Source organism: Canis lupus, chromosome 6 (genome assembly GCF_048164855.1).
Source record: "Canis lupus baileyi chromosome 6, mCanLup2.hap1, whole genome shotgun sequence".
Taxonomy (NCBI): domain Eukaryota; kingdom Metazoa; phylum Chordata; class Mammalia; order Carnivora; family Canidae; genus Canis; species Canis lupus.
Genome location: NC_132843.1, coordinates 55,719,799 through 55,738,955, shown reverse-complemented (window position 1 = coordinate 55,738,955; position 19,157 = coordinate 55,719,799). Strand labels below are relative to the sequence as shown.

Genomic DNA, 19,157 nt, shown 5'->3' with positions numbered 1-19,157 from the left:
GGTGTTGTTAACTCCAGACAGGAGGAGGGGTGAAGCCAGCTGGGGGTTGACTCCGCCTCAGTGCGCTGGGCCCTCCACACTCTCTACTTTAAGGACTGTGATAAAGGTAAGAACAGAGCTGGCAGCACTTAAGTGGACTTCTTGAATAGTAGCTATTTAAGTGTAAGATTTACTTAATACAGCAGCAGCTGTCAGCTTCAGCCCAGCACCTCCCTGAAAGTTCTTGTTCAGACAGAGTCTGCTGTGCTGATGTCACATTACAGTTGTGGTGGTTGGAGGGGGGTTGAAAATACTGCTAAAGCTCCGTAAGACATTTAATTCAAGCTTACTTAAGAACTAAACCCACTGGATCAACTTCCTCCTTCCTTCCCTCAGGACATGTTTATAGGGTACCCACCATGTGCCAGGCACCTGCCAGTGCTGGGGATTCACCGGTCACTCAGCTGCGTGGTCTTTTTCCCAATTGGCACTGAAGGTTATGCCTTAGCCTGTGCCCAGGACTGGTGCCAGTCTTTTGAGGATCAGTTCCTCTTTCAGCTCTTGTTTCCAAGAGCCTCAGAGAGTTAGCGTCTCTCTCTTTGCAAGTGAACTCCCCACGCTTTAAATCAGAATGTTTTCTATTTATTTAGCACCTGACAAATGGTAAGAGAATTCTGGATATTTATTCCTTTTCTGCTTTGGTTGGGATTGGTTGGGATTCTCAGCATGACGAATGTGAGCAGATCATCTGGAGAGATGAGGAAATGCAGGAAAGAGGAAAAGACCATTCTCTCTGTTGCTGAAAAATAGGAATTTTTCATAGAGATAGACATTTTCATGATTTTCTTTAAAAATGTTTTAGAATGGAAAAAAACATTTTAGAATGGAAAAATTTAAATATGCAGAAAAGTAGAGAGAATAGCGTAATAACCCCCCATGTGCCCTCCACCCTGCTTCAAGAATTATCAACTCATGGCCTGATCTGGTGTCACACACAGCTCCTCACCTGTATTATTTTGAAGCAAATTGGATATATTATCTCATCTGTAAACATTTTAATAGGTAGTTCTAATAGATCAAGACTCCTTTGGAAAAAGTAATCACAAGACAAGTAATTCACCTACATTAGCATAATTCCTTTTTTTAAAAAAGATTTTATTTATTTATTCATGAGACACACACAGAGAGAGGCAGAGACATAGACAGAGAGAGAAGCAGGTTCCATGCAGGGAGCTCGATGTGGGACTCAATCCCAGGACCCTGGGATCACGACCTGAGCCATAGGCACTTGCTCAACCATTGAGCTACCCAGGTATCCCAGCAATAATTATTTAATATGGTGTACCATCTAGTCAATTTTAAGTTTCTAATTGTCTCATAAGTGTACATGTACATATTTTACAGTCTATCTGTTTGAATTAGGATCCAAATCATCTCTACCTATTGTACCCAGTAAATCTCTCTCTCTCTCTTTCAAAAGATTTTATTTTTTAAGTAATCTCTACACCCAACACGGAGCTAGAACTCACAACCCTGAGATCAAGAGTTGCATGCTCCACTGACAGAGTCAGCCAGGTGCCTACTCAGTAAATCTCTTACATCTCTTTTATTTCACAGATTTCCCCCATCCGTGTACCTCTGTCTTTTATCACTCTTGCAATGTGTAGAAAAACTGAGACATTCATCCTTTAGATTTCGCTGATTGCTGGTGCTTTTTTAAAAGGTCCTCCATTCTGTTTCCTATAAATCAGTAGTCGATTCAAGAGGCATGGTTAGATTCCTATTCTGTTAAAATGATTTCGTAAGTAGTGGAATAATTTCTCTCTTTAAAAATAGCATTCTTTATAATGTCATCGGTTTCTGAACTTGGTTGCAGCCTATAAGAGAATGTTTCTCAACCCTGGCACTATTGAAATTTTGGACTGGATAATTCTTTGTTGTGGGATCTCTGCTGTGCTCAACATGAGATGATGAGCAGCATCCTGGCCTCTACTCACTAGATGCCAGTAGTACCCAGACCCCAGTTGTAGCAATAGAAAAGATCTAGACTTTTCCAGTTCCCCTGGGGAGGGTGAGGCAAAGTCGCCCTTGTAGAGAACCACAACTGTGAAGCACTGACCGTTCTTAAAGGTTATTAGTCCAAACCTTTAAATGTTCAAATGTCCATCAGTTGGTCATAAGGTATTGGCCATTCACTACACATATTGTATGAGTTTCCTATTGCTGTGATGACAGATTACCATAAACATCGTTGTTTAAAACAATGCAAATTTACTGTTTTACAGTTCTGAAGGCCAGAAATCTGAACTGGGTTTCATTTGGCTAAGATCAAGGTGTCAACAGGGCTGGATTCCTTCTAGAGTCTCTAGGACAGAATCTGTTCCCTTGCCTCTTCTGGCAACTGCCATCAGGCCTTGGCTCATACCTCTTCCTCCATCTTCAAAGCCAACAAGGTGGCAGCATCAGCTCTCTGTCTCTCTATCTCTGACTCTCCTGTGTTCCCTTTATGAGAATCCTTGGGATAATCCAGAACAAGCTCTGCATTTAAAAATCCTCAACTTAATCATAGTAGCAAAATACCCTTTGTTATGTAAGGTAATATAGTCACAGATTCTCATGATTAGGGGTGGACATATTTTGGGAGCCATTATTCTGCCTTTCATGCCCATATGACTAAGAATCCAAAGGAGTAGAAAGTTCATCAATAGATTTAAAGAGTCATCCTGACTGAAAAGAGAACAAAAATGTGTAGAAAGTAGGGCCAGTCATGATTTGTTCATAGTTCCCAGGCTTGGCCTCCTTGTTGTGCATTCATAGAGCCTCCATGGACACATGAAATGTTGTGTGTATATTTACCACTTACAACTCCCCTTGAGCAGGACTGAATTGCTAACTGCTAGAGGAAAAACTAGAACTGGACATAGAGTAGTAAACAAGATTTCACTTAGAAAAACTATTTTAGTAGGAGAAAGGCTGACCCCACAAGGATGAATGGAGATTTATAACCAAGGAATAGATTTGGGTGTCAGTGGATGGAAGATGACTAAGAGGAAACAGCATTGGTGGGGGAGGGTTGTTTTTGTTTTTGTTTTTGTTTTTTTTTTTGCTAAATTGACTTAGCAGGATTCTTGCTAAAGTGGAACGATGTGGAAATGAACACAGACTCTTGAAAGAAAGATCCTGGTTGAGAAGAGAGTTCAGGGGAGCCTGAGCAGAGTTTTGTCAAGGAGAGAACCTGTCCCTGGCCCATGCCCTTTTCTATCTGGTTGTATTACTGGCCCCTGAGATGGAATGTGGCCCCAAGTCACTGACTTCCCTTCCAAACTAGCTCCTTTTCCCTCTTCACTAGTTGTATTAATGACACACATCCTTCCAGAGCCCGGAATTCAACCTCTTCCTTGATCTCATTTTTTTGCTAAGTCCGAGGGATTCCAATTCCATGAGACTTTTAAAATCAATTGTTTGCTAAGTCCGAGGGGTTCCAATTCCATGAGAATTTTAAAATTTATCCTTTCTTCCCTGTCCTCACCACCATTCTCTTATTTCAGGCCTTCAGATTCTTTCCTTGGATTATGAGTCTTCCTAAATTACCCCCTAATCAGTCTCCATGGCTCTAGTTTCCCCTCCTCCCAATTTGTGCATTAATGATAACAATAGCTATTCTTATAGAGCACTCTTTGTATGTAATCTCATTATCCTTACAACCTTTCCTTGAGCAGAGTTGAGCCAAGGGACAGGCCGGAGAGGAAGAAGTTCAAAGTCACAACTGGTCAGGGGTGTCAAGACATCACGAGAAATTGAATTCACTAGGAACTCCTGTTGGAGGGTCGGCACCTAGTTTTAAGGAAGAAGACTCAGGTTAACTACAGAGTACTGTTTGGCTGGGTGGAACATTGGAATTGCTTGGGACAGTAGAGGAAAGGCAGAGGGTCTCTACGTGAATCAGTGCTTAGCCTCTCCTTAAAAAAAAATAGTTGAATCAGTATTTAAAGAATCTCTGATGGAAGAGACATTATATTATTGCATGTTTGGGGACCCATCTACCTGGTCCCACTTTAATAGATGAGGCAAATGAGCTTCAGAAGATTTAAGTAATTTGCCTAAGTTCACATAGGCTGTAAATGACAGAATTGGAATTTTATCTCAGGACTCCAATATTCCATGTTCTTTCCACCCTATGATCTGGCTTCACTTGTGTTTGCAACTTAATTTCCCACTCTCTTCCTTCTATCTCCAATGTTGCAGTAAAACCAATCTTCTCAGTTCTCTTTAGTAGAATTTGAGTTTCCCATCTTTATTTTTGTATGTGGTTTCCTCTGCCTCCTAGAATGACCTAGAATCCATCTTCACCTTCGCAAAGGCTATTCTCCTTGCAAGCCTAGCAGCAACACTATTGCTTCTAGGAAACCATCACAAAGATTCCCACCTGGAAGTGATGGGTTCTTCTAATAACCGATAGCAGTCCGTACCTTGTTTATGACTGTTTCCACTTTGTACATTTTAACACAGATATTTATGTATAGGTCATTCTCTTAGTGAACATGTCTATGAGTACAGGTCTAGATCTAATTCATCTTTGTGTCTCTCACGGAGCCTTGTCCATTGGAGGCAATCAAAAAATACATATGGCATAAAGGAGCAAGTACAGAGATACTTCAACCAGAATTGTCTATTTTTTTCTAATTATTAAGGAGTTGGCAAAACATAATATTAAAGCGAGAGATATGGAAGAAGGGTGTAGTTTTGTTCTAGTTTGATTCTGTGCCTTTGTACAAATTGTTTCTTCTCTCCTTCCTATACCACTAGCTTTTGCCTACAGAACTTCCTTACTTGCATCAAACTGTTACCGAGTACTTTGTATATGAAAGGCCTTGCTGTGTCCTGGGAGGTCAGGGAAAGCTTTGCAGGAGAGGTGGGATCTAAGCAGGGTCTTGAAGGCTGTGTTTTAATTAAAGAGGTGGAGGGATACCTGGGTGGCTCAGTGGTTGAACATCTGCCTTCAACTTGGAGCGTGATCCCTAGGTCTCGGGATAGAGTCCCACTTCGGGCTTCCTGTGGGGAGACTGCTTCTCCATCTGCCTCTCTCTCTGTGTCTCTCAGGAATAAAGAAATAAGACCTTAAAAAGAAAGAGGTGGAAAGAAAAGGGAAATAAAATTATGTATGATATTGAAAGGTTTAATTCCTACTCTTCCTGTTACTGGCAATCTTGAGAAAAACCATTTAATCTCATCAGGGGTCAATTTCCACTTATGTAAGATGGGAATAATAAAATCCACATTCGGATGGTTTTGAGAATTAATGTGGAAGGCCCATGTATTGGTTAGAACTCTTTTGGTTACAAGTGATATTAATGCAGTTAAGATGCAACATGTTATAACATTTTCGGTGGTTACCATATAGCACTGAAGACCTGTCAATTTATGATGAGGACACACTGTTTCCTCTATGCCCCCGAATCTCTCATCTTGTGGTATCTACCTTGCTTAAGTTGGCTGAAGATGGGAGAAGTCTTCCTTTTGGGCTCCCTTCTTCAGGGGACCAGAATTGGTCTGCTGTCTTAATCACTACAGATTCCTCAATAATCGTCCGGTTTCTCAAGGGAGAGGAGAACTGAATTGTTTCCACCTTCTCCATGCACATTTCACTGTTTTAAGCCTGTGCTTTTACTCATTGTTGACTCTTCTACCTGGAATTGCGCATTCCAAGTCTTTCCAAGCTTAGCCTGGCCAGCTCTCATTGCCCCAGTAAGGGGCAGGGGAGGCATCACACTGGGAAATCACCTTGGCTCCTTTTTGACCACCTTGAGTGTCTCCAGTTCCCTTTGTCTCTGGGCCCCACTCTGTCATGGCACAATTATCACACTGTGCTACAAAAACCTGCCTCTCGGGATCCCTGGGTGGCGCAGCGGTTTAGCGCCTGCCTTTGGCCCAGGGCGCGATCCTGGAGACCCAGGATCGAATCCCACGTCGGGCTCCTGGTGCATGGAGCCTGCTTCTCCCTCTGCCTGTGTCTCTGCCTCTCTCTCTCTCTCTCTCTCTCTCTCTGTGACTATCATAAATAAATAAAAACAACAACAACAAAAAAACCTGCCTCTCTCGCCAGACTCCCCAGACTTATAAGGCTAGCACATAGCTCAGTACATAGCTACTAAATGAATGAGTGGACTTCCTCCATTCTCTCTCAGTCCTAACTTTTTTTTTTTTTTTTTTTTTTAACCCCTGCACACCACCATTATCTTCTCTATCTTTCTGTATTGTTTATGGCTTATTCATTACAAGACCACTTCCTGTTCGGACCATCAATATTGTCCTCCCATTTTAAAATGAATGATAACATTTGCTCACATCTACTGAGCACTTGCTATTTGCCTGGCACTGTTTCAAGCTTTGTACACGGATAAACTCCTTTACACATTCTTTGTTGCCTAATTTTTCTGCCAGAGGTTAACCTTGACCTTGTTGAGGTGTACTTTATTGCTATAGTCCCATCACAGCACAATAAATGCTACAGTGAGACAAGTTGGCTCGATGTACTATCATTCCAATGTTGGAAGATCTGACATAGAAGCAACAACATAAGGAAGTGCTAAACATGTGATGTCCTTACAGTGCGATGACACTACAGTTTTTTTTCCTGTTCATGTTTGCGTTTAAATTACTATATTATGTTTCAGGTAATGTAAGCCAGAAGGACAACTTGGGATGGACTGTTGTATTTAAATTTCATTTTATTTGTGTAGCCATGAAAAAACTAGGGTAATATGAGTATCAGCATGAAAAACATGAGGTTTTCATTTTTTTTTTTTCCAAAAGAGGTAAGCTAGCAAGGAGGATAGATTTGGGAATATTAGTCATGAAAATTCACCTTTCAGTGGATCCTTCTTGGCTGGGAAGGAAAACTTTTCTTCTAGTTACCTGGGAATGGTGATATGGTTATTTTAACAGAAGATAGAAGCATCTGGCAGATGAAGACAACTCCCTGGAAAATAAGGGGCACTATAATATGGAAGAGATGTGGTTCAGTAAGTTTGGGGTTCCTCAGTGATACTGCTTACCAGGTGTTAGCTTGGGTCAAGTTACTTATCTTCCTGAAGGCTCAGTTTTCTTATCCATAAAAAATAGGGTCAGCTTGCCAATTTTACCAAATAAAAATACAAGATGCCTAGTTAAATTTGAATTTCAGATAAACCACAAATTTTTAGTATAAATATGCCCCATGAAATATTTGTGTCCCATGCAATAAGTATGACTTTAGTATTGCATGGGACATACTTATACTCATTGTGTATTGGATTCAAATTTAACTTGTCTTTGGCTTCCTGGACTCAATTCCAACATGTACATGGGGGCCTGGAGGTACCCTCCACACCTCAAAGCAATCCTCTGGACATAGCTGGGTATCCTACAATAGGTCTCAATTCTGACTCTACCTACCCAGAGATAGTATCAGATTCTAAAGATTGAGGGCTCAGTCCCACAAGACTGCCTCCAGTCCCCTCCTCTTCAGACATCAGTTGGAAGTGCTTCTGATGGCTACAAATCAGAAGTTCCCATGATCCCCTCCTTGGGTTTGATTAATTTGCTAGAGCAGCTCACAGAACTCAGAGAAACATTTTACTTACCGGATTACCATCCAGTTGATCACAAAAAGAAATGAAAAAGGATACAGATGAGCATCTAGGTGAAAGAGATATAGAGGACAAGGCATGGGGAAAAGGCACTGAGCTTCCAATGCCTTCTCTAGGCATGCTACTCTCCCAGCACTCCATGTGTTCATGGACCTAGAGGTTCTCCAAACTCAGTTCTTAGGTTTTTATGACATAGGCAAAATTGATTATATCAGTGGCCATAGCCAATCAATTCAATCCCCAGCCTCTCTGCCTTTGCCAGACTTCGGTGGGGAGGTAGGGACTGAGAGTTCTACCCCTCCAGTCCACTGCAACCAGCCCCCATCCTCAGGAGCAGTACAAAAGACACCTTTCTCCCTCTCCACACACAGGAAATTGCAAGGGTGCTGAGAACTGTGAGCCAAAAAGTAAAGACTAGACTATATTTGCTTAATATAAATTACAGTATCACAACTGGGCTTTCTGTACTTTATCTGACAATCCTAAATAGGGTATGATCAAGTGATTATCCTGTAAGGGTGTTGTCAGGATAAAATGATACCATGTTTAAGTATGGCCACAGTAATTGATACATAGTCCAAATCTGAACAAATGGATGTTATTAATAGAATACTTAATAAAAGTATTTTTAAATTTCAGCCTAATTGAGGTATAGTTAACAAATAAAATTGTAAGATATTTAAAACGTTCATCCCAGTGAATTGATATATGAATGCATTGTGAAAGAATTCCCTCATCTAAGACATAGACATGGCCAACATGCATATGAGAAAATGCTCTGCATCACTTGCCATCAGGGAAATACAAATCAAAACTACAATGAGTTACCACCTCACACCAGTGAGAATGGGGAAAATTAACAAGGCAGGAAACAACAAATGTTGGAGAGGATGCGGAGAAAAGGGAACCCTCTTACACTGTTGGTGGGAATGTGAACTGGTGCAGCCACTCTGGAAAACTGTGTGGAGGTTCCTCAAACAGTTAAAAATATACCTGCCCTACGACCCAGCAATTGCACTGTTGGGGATTTACCCCAAAGATACAAATGCAATGAAACGCCGGGACACCTGCACCCCGATGTTTCTAGCAGCAATGGCCACTATAGCCAAACTGTGGAAGGAGCCTCGGTGTCCACTGAAAGATGAATGGATAAAGAAGATGTGGTTTATGTATACAATGGAATATTACTCGGCTATTAGAAATGACAAATACCCACCATTTGCTTCAACGTGGATGGAACTGGAGGGTATTATGCTGAGTGAAGTAAGTCAGTCGGAGAAGGACAAACATTATATGTTCTCATTCATTTGGGGAATATAAATAATAGTGAAAGGGAAAATAAGGGAAGGGAGAAGAAATGTGTGGGAAATATCAGAAAGGGAGACAGAACGTAAAGACTGCTAACTCTGGGAAACGAACTAGGGGTGGTAGAAGGGGATAAGGGCGGGGGGTGGGAGTGAATGGGTGACGGGCACTGGGTGTTATTCTGTATGTTAGTAAATTGAACACCAATATGTAAAAAAAAAAAAAAAAAAGTTGAAACGTTAAAAAAAAAAAAAAAAAAAGAATTCCCTCATCTAGTTCATTAACATGGCCATCACCTCACGTTTATTTTTTTTTCTTTTTGTGAGAACATTTGAGTTCTACTTTCTTAGGAAATTTCAGTTATGCAATACAGCGTTATCAGCCATAGTCACCATGTTTTACATTAACTCCTAAGACCTTATGTATCTTTTTAAAAAATATTGTATTCATTTATTCATAAGAGACACACAGAGAGAGAGGCAGAGCCATAGGCAGAGGGAGAAGCAGGCTCCCTGTGTGGAGTATGATGCAGGACTTGATTCCAGGACCCCAGGACCACAACCTGAGCCAAAGGCAGATGCTCAACCACTGAGCCACCAAGGTACCCCAGACCTTATTCTTCTTATAACTGAAAGTTTGTACCCATTTACCAACCCCTCCCAACATCCCCCACCCCCAGTCCCTGGCAAACACTTTCTACTCTCTGTTTCTATGATTTGACTTTTTGTTTGTTTGTTTGTTTGTTTTTGTTTTTAAGGTTCTGCATATAAGTGACACCAGCAGTATTTGTCTCTGTCTAGCATATTTTACTTAGCATTTGCCCTCAAGATCCATCCACATTGTTGCAAATGGTTCTTTTTTTTTATGGCTAGATAACATTTCATTGCATATATACACCACATCTTATTTATGCATTTATCCATTGATGGGCACTTTGGTTGTTTCCATATCTTTGCTATTGTGAATCATGCTATTATAACATGAGAGTGAAAATATCATTTTGATATCCTGTTTTCATTTTCTTTGAATATATCCCAGAAGTGGGATTGCTGGATCATATGGTAGTTCTAGTTTTAATTTTTGGTACTATGGAAACCTCTATATTGTTTCCATACTACCAGTACCAATTTACATTCCCACCAATAATACACAAGGGGTTTCTTTCTCCACATCCTCACCAACACTTACTTCTTTTTTTTTATGATAACCATTCTAACTGGTGTGAAGTTTTTAATTTGCATTTCTTTGATGACTAGTGATGTTGAACACCTTTTTTTGAACTTTGGCCATTTTATGTCCTCTTTGGAAAAATGCCTATTTAGGTTGTCTGCCCATTTTAATTTTTTTAATTTTTAAATTTTTAAAAAAGATTTTATTTATTTGTTCATGAGAGACACACAGAGAGAGAGAGAGAAGCAGAAACATAGGCAGAGGGAGAAGCAGGCTCCATACAGGGAGCCTGATGTGGGACTCGATTCCGGGACTCCAGGATCACGTCCTGGGCCAAAGGCAGGTGCTAAACCACTGAGACACCCAGGGATCCCCTGTCTGCCTATTTTTATTTTTATTTTTTTAAAACTTTTATTCATTTATGATAGTCACAGAGAGAGAGAGAGAGAGGCAGAGACACAGGCAGAGGGAGAAGCAGGCTCCATGCACCGGGAGCCCAACGTGGGATTCGATCCCAGGTCTCCAGGATCGTGCCCTGGGCCAAAGGCAGGCGCCAAACCGCTGCGCAACCCCAGGATCGCTGTCTGCTTATTTTTAAATTGGCTTTTTCCTCCTATTGAGCTGTATGATTTCTTTATTTATTTTGGATATTAACACCTTATCAGATATATGATTTGCAAAAATTTTCTCCCATTTCATGTTTCATTTCTCTTTTGTTGATGGTTTCATTTTGCTGTACAGAAGTTTTTTAGTTTGGTGTAGACCTATTTGTTTCATTTTGCTTTTGTTGCATTTACTTTTGGTGTCAAATACAAAAAAATCATTGTCAACACCAAAGTCGAGGAACTTACCCTTAAGCTTTCTTACGGAGTTTCATAGTTTTGGGTCTTACATTCAATTCTTTAACCCATTTTGAGTTAGTTTTTATGCATAGTGTAAGATATTGGTTCAGTTTCATTCTATTGAATGTAGCTGTCTAGTTTTCCCAACACCGTTTATTGAAGACACTGCTCTTTCCCCATTTACATGGGCATATTTCTGGGCTCTCTTATCTATGTGTCTGTTTTATGTCAATATCACACTATTTTGATTACTACAGCTTTGTAGTTTATTTTGAAATTGGGAAGTGTGATATCTTCAGCTTTGTTCTTTCTCAAGATTGCTTTGGCTATTCAGGGTCTTTTGCAATTTCGTACACACTTTAGGATTTTTTAAAAAAATTTCAGTGAAAAATGTCATTGGACTTTAATAGGGATTGCATTGGATCTGTAGATCATTTGGGCAGTATGGCCATTTTAACAATGTTAATTCTTCCAATCCATGAGCACAGAACATTTTTCCATTTATTTGTGTCTTCTTTAATTTCTTTTATAACCATCGGGTAAATGTATTACTAGGGGTTCATTTGTTTGTTTCTGGATGCAATTGTAAATGGCATTGTTTTCTTAATTTTTTCTTCTGATAGTTAAGTGTGTATAAACACAACTAATTTTATATATTGATTTTGTATTCTGCAACTTTTCTGAATTCATTTATTAGTTCTTACAGATTTTTGGTGGATTCTTTAGAGGTTTCCATATATAATATCATGTAATCTGCAAATAGTAGAGTTTTAGTTCTTCCTTTCCAATTTAGATGCCTTTTATTTTTTCTTGCCTGATTGTTTCTGGCTAGGACTTCCAGTGCTATGTTAAATAAAAGTGGTGAGAGTGCTTGCTTTGCTCCTGATTTTAGAGAAAACTCTTTTATCTTCTGTTGAATATGATCTATCCATTGGTGAAAGTGGGGGTGCTGGAGTCCCTACTATTATTGTGTTGCTGTCTATTTTTCTCTTCTTCAAAGCAAATACTTGAAATATTTAGGTACTTCTAGGTTGGATGCATAAATATTTACAGATGTTATATCTTCTTGTATTGATTCTTTTATCATTGTATCATGACTCTATTTTCTCGTATTATAGACTTTATCTTAGAGTCTACTTTGTCTGATATAAGTATAGCTACCCATGTTTTCCTTTGGTGTCCACTTGCATAGAATATCTTTCTCCATTCTTTTCACCGTTAGTTGTGTGTGTGTCCTTAAAGCTGAAGCAATTCCTTTCTAGGTAGTTTTAGTCCATTTATATTTAAAGTGATTATTGATAAGTATGATTTACTACTGACATTTTGTAATTGTTTTCTGGCTTTGCCATTCCTTTGTTTCTTTCTTCTTGTCTTGCTCTCCTTTGTGATATGATGATTTTCTTTAGTGGAATGCTTAGTTTTCTTGCTCTTTATCTTTTGTGTGTCTACTATGGAATTTGTTTTGTGGTACCATGAGGCCTGCATAAAGCATCTTATAACAGTCTATTTTAAGCTGATAACAACTTAACTTCAAATGCATACAGAACTACATATTTACTTTCTCTCACATATGTTGTGTTTTTGATCTCACAATTTACATCTTATAATCTTGTTGATCAATTAGAAAATTATTGTAGTTATAGTTATTTTTACTACTTTAGCTGCTAATCTTTATACTAGATTATAGTATAAGTGATTTACCCATCACCATTACAATATTAGAATATTCTGAATTTAACTATATATTATACCCTCGACGGCAAGATTCATACTTTCATATGTTTTCCTGTTATTAATTAGCATCCTTTTGTTTCAACCTGAGGAAGTCCCCTTAACCTTTCTTGTTAAGTCCAGTCTAGTGGTGATGAACTTCAGCTTTTGCTTATCTGAAAAATTCTTTATCTCTCCCTCAATTCTGAAGCACAGCTTTGCTGTGCTGAATATTCTTGGTTGTCTGTTTTTGTCTTTCAGCACTTTGAATGTATTGTGCCTCTCTCTTCTGGCCTGTCAAGTTTCTGCTGAAGAATCTGCTGGTAATCTTTTGGGGTTTCCCTGGTACAAAACAAATTGTTTTTCTCTTTCTGCTTTTGAGATTCTCTCCTTTTCTTTAACTTTTGACAACTTAATTATGTATCTCAGCATGTGGGGCTATTTGAATTCATCTTATTTGGAACTTTCTAGGTTTCCTGAATCTGGATGTCTCTTTTCCCAGGTTAAGGAATCCTTAGCCATTATTTATTTGAATAAGTATTCTACTCCACTCCCACCCCCTTTACTCTATCTTCCCCACCCCCTTTATTTTTCCTTCTGGGACCTCTATAATGTGTATGTTGGTCTGCTTCACATGTCCCATACGTCTTTAAGATGTCTTAATTCTTTTTAATTATTTTTTCTTTCTGGTCCTTTGTTTGGATAAATTCCTCTGCTACCCTGTTCTTGAGTTCATTGATCTTTCTTCTTTCCACCTGAACTTGTCTGCCATCAAACTCCTCTATTGAATATTTTAATTCAGTTATCATATTCCTCAGATCTGTGATTTCTGTTTAGTACTTTAAAAAAATCTATTCTATTACTTTGTTGAAATTCTCACTTTGAATTTTGAAATTCTCATTTTCTCTTGACCTTGGTGATCACCTTTATGACTATTACTTTCAACTCTCTATCCAGGAAATCACTTATCTTTGTTTCATTAAGGTCTGTTTCTTGAGTTTTTTCTTGTTCTTTTGTTTAGAACATAGTCCTCTGTTTCTTCATTTTCTTTCACTCTCTGTATTGGTTTCTGTTTTATCTAAATAGCTACCCCACCCAGTGTTGGTGGAGTGGTTTTGTGTAGAAGATGAACTTTTTCATTCAGCCTGATCCCAGCTCTTGGTTGTTTCTCAAACCTTTGTGATTGTCTAAGCCACCTACTTTCTTTTTAGTGGGTCCTGGTAGTTGAAGATGTATCAGTCATGTAGGTATTTTTTTGTTCAGCCAAAGTGTAGGAGTCACTCAGCTAGTTTCTAGATTTCTTTCAGAGGGAATTGCTCTCTGTAGATGTAGCTGTAGATTTGGTGATTCTGTGGGAGGAGGTGAATTCAGGAACCTCTTTGTCACCATCTTTGATCAGAACCCTTTCAAGATCCTTCTCTCATTCCAGCTTTTCCATGAAAGGCTTTCCCAAATCCCCCAGACTGTGGCAGCAAAGTCTTGGTAGTGCATCATGCATCTTAATTTCATTCTATTGTGCTGAGCACACTGCTTTCAAAGTAAAGTGCTTAAGAAATCTTTGTCCCTTCAGCAGGCGCAGAATCTAGCAAGGCACTCTAGCACCCTTAAAGGTCTTCACATGACAATTTGCCATAAAAGTAGTGCTTGGTGAAAAGTTTGCTACTGTAATTTTGGGGAAGGTGAATTATAATCAAGGGTTTTAAATTACACAGTGATAATTGGGGGAAGGAGGGGAATTAGTAAATTATTTCATTTAATAGTTGGGAGGGGACAGCCCTAGTGGCGCAGCGGGTTAGCGCCGCCTGCAGCCCAGGGCATGATCCTGAAGATCCGGGATGGAGTCCCACGTCAGGCTCCCTGCATGGAACCTGCTTCTCCCTCTGCCTGTGTCTCTGGCTCTCTCTCTCTCGCTCTGTATCTCTCATGAGTACATAAAATAAAATCTTAAAAAACAATAGTTGGGAGATTTTTCTTAATAGTTTGTTCTGTAGGGTATTGGTAAAGAAAAATATTTCATTGACGCTTAGTAAAGATGGAAGACAGATTTTGCTCAGGACCATTGCAATAGGTACATAGGGACTATTGCAATGGGATTTTATGGGTGGTGGGGAGAGATTAGGATCAATTCCAAATATAGCATGAATAGGGAGAAATTTAAGCCAAGGATCTGAGTGGGTTTAATGGATGGAAAATTACTTTGAGGAAACATCACAGATAAGAGGGATTCTGGCTAAACTGGCCTAATGGTATTCTTGCTGAAGGCAGGCAGGGTATGGAGGGGTGTTGGTGGTGGTGGTGGAGGTGGCGGTGCGGTGTTGGGGTGGGAGGATCAGACATTACCTTGGGGATGCTGAAGGATGAGTAACATGGTCAGATATTGATGGTGATCAAATATTGAGAATGGGGGTGGGGAGGGTTCAGGTTAAACTGACTTAGCAGGGTTTTTGCTAAAACCAAGTTTTATAAGGAAGCTTACAGATGGCCTAGGAGAAGGCTCAGGAGCCTGACTAAAGTTTGGTCAAACAAAAGATTTGTCAGTATCATTTAAAAATTATATTTAGTTTATGCTAATTAATTTGATATACTTTTGGTTTTAGATATTTATTTTCTTTGTTTTGTTTTTAAACAGGGAAAATATATTTAGCTTTATCTTATGGAAATTATGCGGTCATGTTAAGACTGCTGGTAGGCAATTCTGGCAAGGAAAAAGGCATTTAGTGCCTCCTGGTGGCCATGTCTTCTTACTGCAATGTTCCCAAAAGCAGCCCTAGAGAAAAGTGAGCATTTGAACTTTGCTAAATCCTGAAGGCACTAAAGGTGTGTCATGACATCAAGAGACATGAACAACTGTACTCTTTCCCCCACCCTCCTCTTTTCCAAGGTTTGAGGCTGAGAATTAGCAGCTTGCCAAGGGAAGCAGAGTAGTGAAAATACTGAAGTCCATTCCCTCCCTCTTGGTACGGTGGGTTTCCAAACCAGAAGTGAAAAGCCAGAGAAGGAAGCTTTGTGTTGAGTGGAGTACTGATAATTACATTGGACTGGTCTTTTAAGGGCCAAGACAAAGGGCCTCTTTATTTCATGACTAAAAGTGGTTAGAAAATCCATGCATGGCATTGCTCAGCTTTCACCCAAAGGGCAGGCAAAGTACAAATCCAGATGGTGGCATTGAGGGGACAAAGAAAAAGAAAAATTGTGAGTTTCACTTGCATCCTATTGTGTGTAGCTCATTCAATGCACATGTTTCAAATGCATAAATGTGAAAGGGGAAAAAATGCATAAATGTGAGGAAAAAAAATGAGCAAGAAAGGAAGCTCAGTGATTCTGCCAAGGAACAGGCAAACTGAATTAGGATTCTGGCTTGGATTCTTCTGACTTCTCATGTCACTCATGAACAAACCAAGGTTAAAATCAGGGGAGGCAGGGTAAGGTTATCGGAAGGGTCTGCTCCAGGATTCATAGTAAATCTATTTAAAAAAAAATCTGAAAAAATTCTCAAGTCTATTATAACCAGGGCATAAGTAGAGTCTAGTCCTGGCCTACTTGACCCTGACTCAACCATGGTTAGAAGAGCTGTTTCTTTTTGATCTATTTCCCTTCCTGTGGGTCTTTTGCAGGCACAGCAGGGAGGCATAGAGGCTGGTTCCAGCAGTGCCTCTTCCCCAGCCTTCAACCTCGTTTCTTTTCTATGCACCCTCTGTCTTCTGTGTCTGTTCCCCCAAATAATGCCTAACCTTTGTATATGGCCTATCAGTCAGGCCAGGTGTTCACACCCACTGGCTCAGTGAGTCTTTTCTGTCTCCCAGGGAGGCATTATATCTCTATTTGCATGGGAGGGTCAGGAGAGCAGGGGCTGACATGCCCAAGGTCATCATACACCTGTAAAGTGGCAGGGCCAGAGTGACACCAAGTGTGGGCCTCTCTCCATTATATTTACTGCCCTCGCATTTCTGCCGTCTTTTTCTGGCTTTCCGTTCTGGACTATGACCATTTTTTTGACTGTTTTTTATTTTTTTTTCAGTGTGAAAGTTTTCAAGACGCCCACGAGTGGAAAATGTACTCCCCCCAGCCAAATCAAACTCCGCCAGATTCCTTACAGCTGTGTGCCGTTGAAATGACTAATGAAAGCACCTTTTGCTGCTGGTGGAACTTTCACATCGGGCTCTGCTACTGCTGTTCACCAGGACCCGACCCCACGTATTTACATACTGGATGTCACCCCAAAAGCCCCCGACCAGGGGATTTCCGGGATGTAATAAGAATGTCGCTCTGGGCCTTGGAAGGTGCAGTGTCTGAGCACTTGTCCTACAGGAAATGGGGGGCAGCATTTCGGACCCCACCACTCCCTCACCAGGCTCTCCTCCTGGGGAGATGTCCAATTCAGTCACAGGCCCATTGGTGGCAGGACACTGCTTGCCTGCCAGGTATGGAGGTGCTGGGAATATCAACACGAGGAATTCAGGGACCCTATACAGCAGGAGCTCGGGTCCCTGGCTAAGTAAGGCAAGAGACACAAACAGTCTGAGAAGTTCAATCCAAAATGTGAGTGCAAAGGGGGATGCCTAACTTAAGAATGGCCAGGGGAGGATTCCTAGGGTTTGTAATGAGTGAGCTGTCTTCAGAAATTTTTAGTCTTTTTTTCTTAAAAGTTAGAATATCTAGTTACAAAGGTAATACATCCCATTGAAAAGAATTTAAACTTCATAGAAATATGTTCCCTTAGAAAAAAGTGTAGGGAACAAAAAAGAAGAAAGAATACTTGATTGGTAGGATTTCTACTCAGTTCGTGCTGTGGCTTTCTTCCTGAAAATTTGTTTGTGTGTGTGTGTGTGTGTGTCTGTGTGTGTCTGTGTAAGGGGGTGGAGTAGTGCCCAAAAGAGGGAGGCAAAGACTCTAGGGTCAGCCTGGTCCCTGTGGCCACAACCAGCCTGAGTGAGAAATCAGCCAGCCACTTACCAGGTACCCACTTGCTATGGAACTCTGGTTTTTCTGACTTGATATTCTAGGTTTGAATCTTGACTTTTTCTGTCCTATAACTTCAGAGTCTTGTCTCTGCCCACTCTCCAAAAGGTATACCAGGGTATTTTTCTACGTGAAATGAATCTCTCCCTAAAAAGAATAAGACCTGGTTTAAGATGTCAATACTTAACTTGTTACAGTGCCAGTAAGAGCTCACATATACTGAGGGCTTTCTGTACTGAGAGCTTTATTCCTTCATAACATTAAGGCTCACAATGACCTCCTGGAGCAAGTGTTTCATTACTCCTATTTTACAGATGAGGCAAGTAAGGCTATTGAGTTGCTCAAACCACATGGCTAAGAGTTGGCCTCAAACCAGGGTGTGTGTGACTCCTGAGTCTATGCTCATGAACACGATCCTCTCTTGCACTCTTTCTCAAGCATATTTGGCCACAGAGTGTTTTTTTTTTAAAGATTTATTTATTTATTCATGAGACACACACACACACACACACACAGAGAGAGAGAGAGAGCGAGAGAGCGGCAGAGGGAGAAGCAGGCCCCTCGCAGGAGCCTGATGCGGGACTCCATCCCGGATCCCAGGATCATGACCCGAGCCGAAGGCAGCCGCCCAACCACCCAGGCCAGGTGTCCCAGTCACAGAGTGTTTTTAATTACACAACCCTCATCTCTTAGCATTACTATTACTGTTCCATGGATCACACTATGGCAAATGGTGCCCAAGGGAAACTCACTGCCCCACCCATAAAACAGAGATAATAGCACAATCTCAGTGCTTTGATGATTAAAAGATATTTCACAAAACAGATGCTGAAAAAACTTACCTTCCACTGTTCGTAATGTCATTGGAGAAATGAAGCAGTGTTTTGGCTGGAATGACAATGAAGATGATGGCTGCTAGGTACAGAGACCACCCCTTAGCCCTGGGGGGGCAGGTTTCTGCATCCTAAAACCAGGTTTAGCTGGCCAAGGGATACCTGGGGGAGAAGAGGGTTCAGAGCCTGACTAAGGTTTGTCCACCAAGGGAGTTTATGTCAGCATTCCTGAAGCAGTGTAAGAGTTGGAGCCTAGTCAATCAGAGAAAGACAATTATCAGATGGTTTCACTCATGTGGAATATGAGAAAAGTGCAGAGGATCATAGGGGAAGGGAGAGAAAACTGAATGGGAAGAAATCTGAGAGGGAGACAAACTTGAAGCTCTAGCCTCCAATGTGACTCTATTTGGAGATAGGGCCTCTAAGGAGGTAAGTAAGGCTGAATGAAACCATAAAGGCAGAGGCATAATCTGATAGGATCAGTGTCCTTCTAAGAAGAGGAAGAGACACCATAGAGGAAAGGCCATGAAGACATGGCTGGAAACCAGGAAGAGAGGCTTACCAGAAACTGAAATTTACAATACCTCAATTTTGAACTTCTTGCTTCCAGAACCGTGAGAAAATAAATTTCTCTTGTGTAAGCTACCCTGTGTCTGGTATTTTGTTATGGCAGTCCTAGAAGATGAATCCAGTCTCATCTCATGGATTTGCTTTGAGAACTAAACACAAGT

General features: G+C 40.5%; 1 long non-coding RNA gene across 2 annotated transcripts; it reads left to right on the top strand.

The window, feature by feature from the left end:
• The first annotated feature begins 3,509 nt into the window (after positions 1-3,509).
• LOC140634736 (uncharacterized) lies at positions 3,510-19,015 on the top strand. Of its 2 annotated transcripts, none has more exons than XR_012032122.1 (4): positions 3,510-3,837; positions 6,925-7,001; positions 9,374-9,513; positions 16,653-19,015. It is a non-coding gene; the product is annotated as an uncharacterized lncRNA (long non-coding RNA). The 2 variants fall into 2 exon arrangements; XR_012032121.1 differs by having other exon boundaries at positions 6,874-7,001.
• The last annotated feature ends 142 nt before the right edge of the window (positions 19,016-19,157 follow it).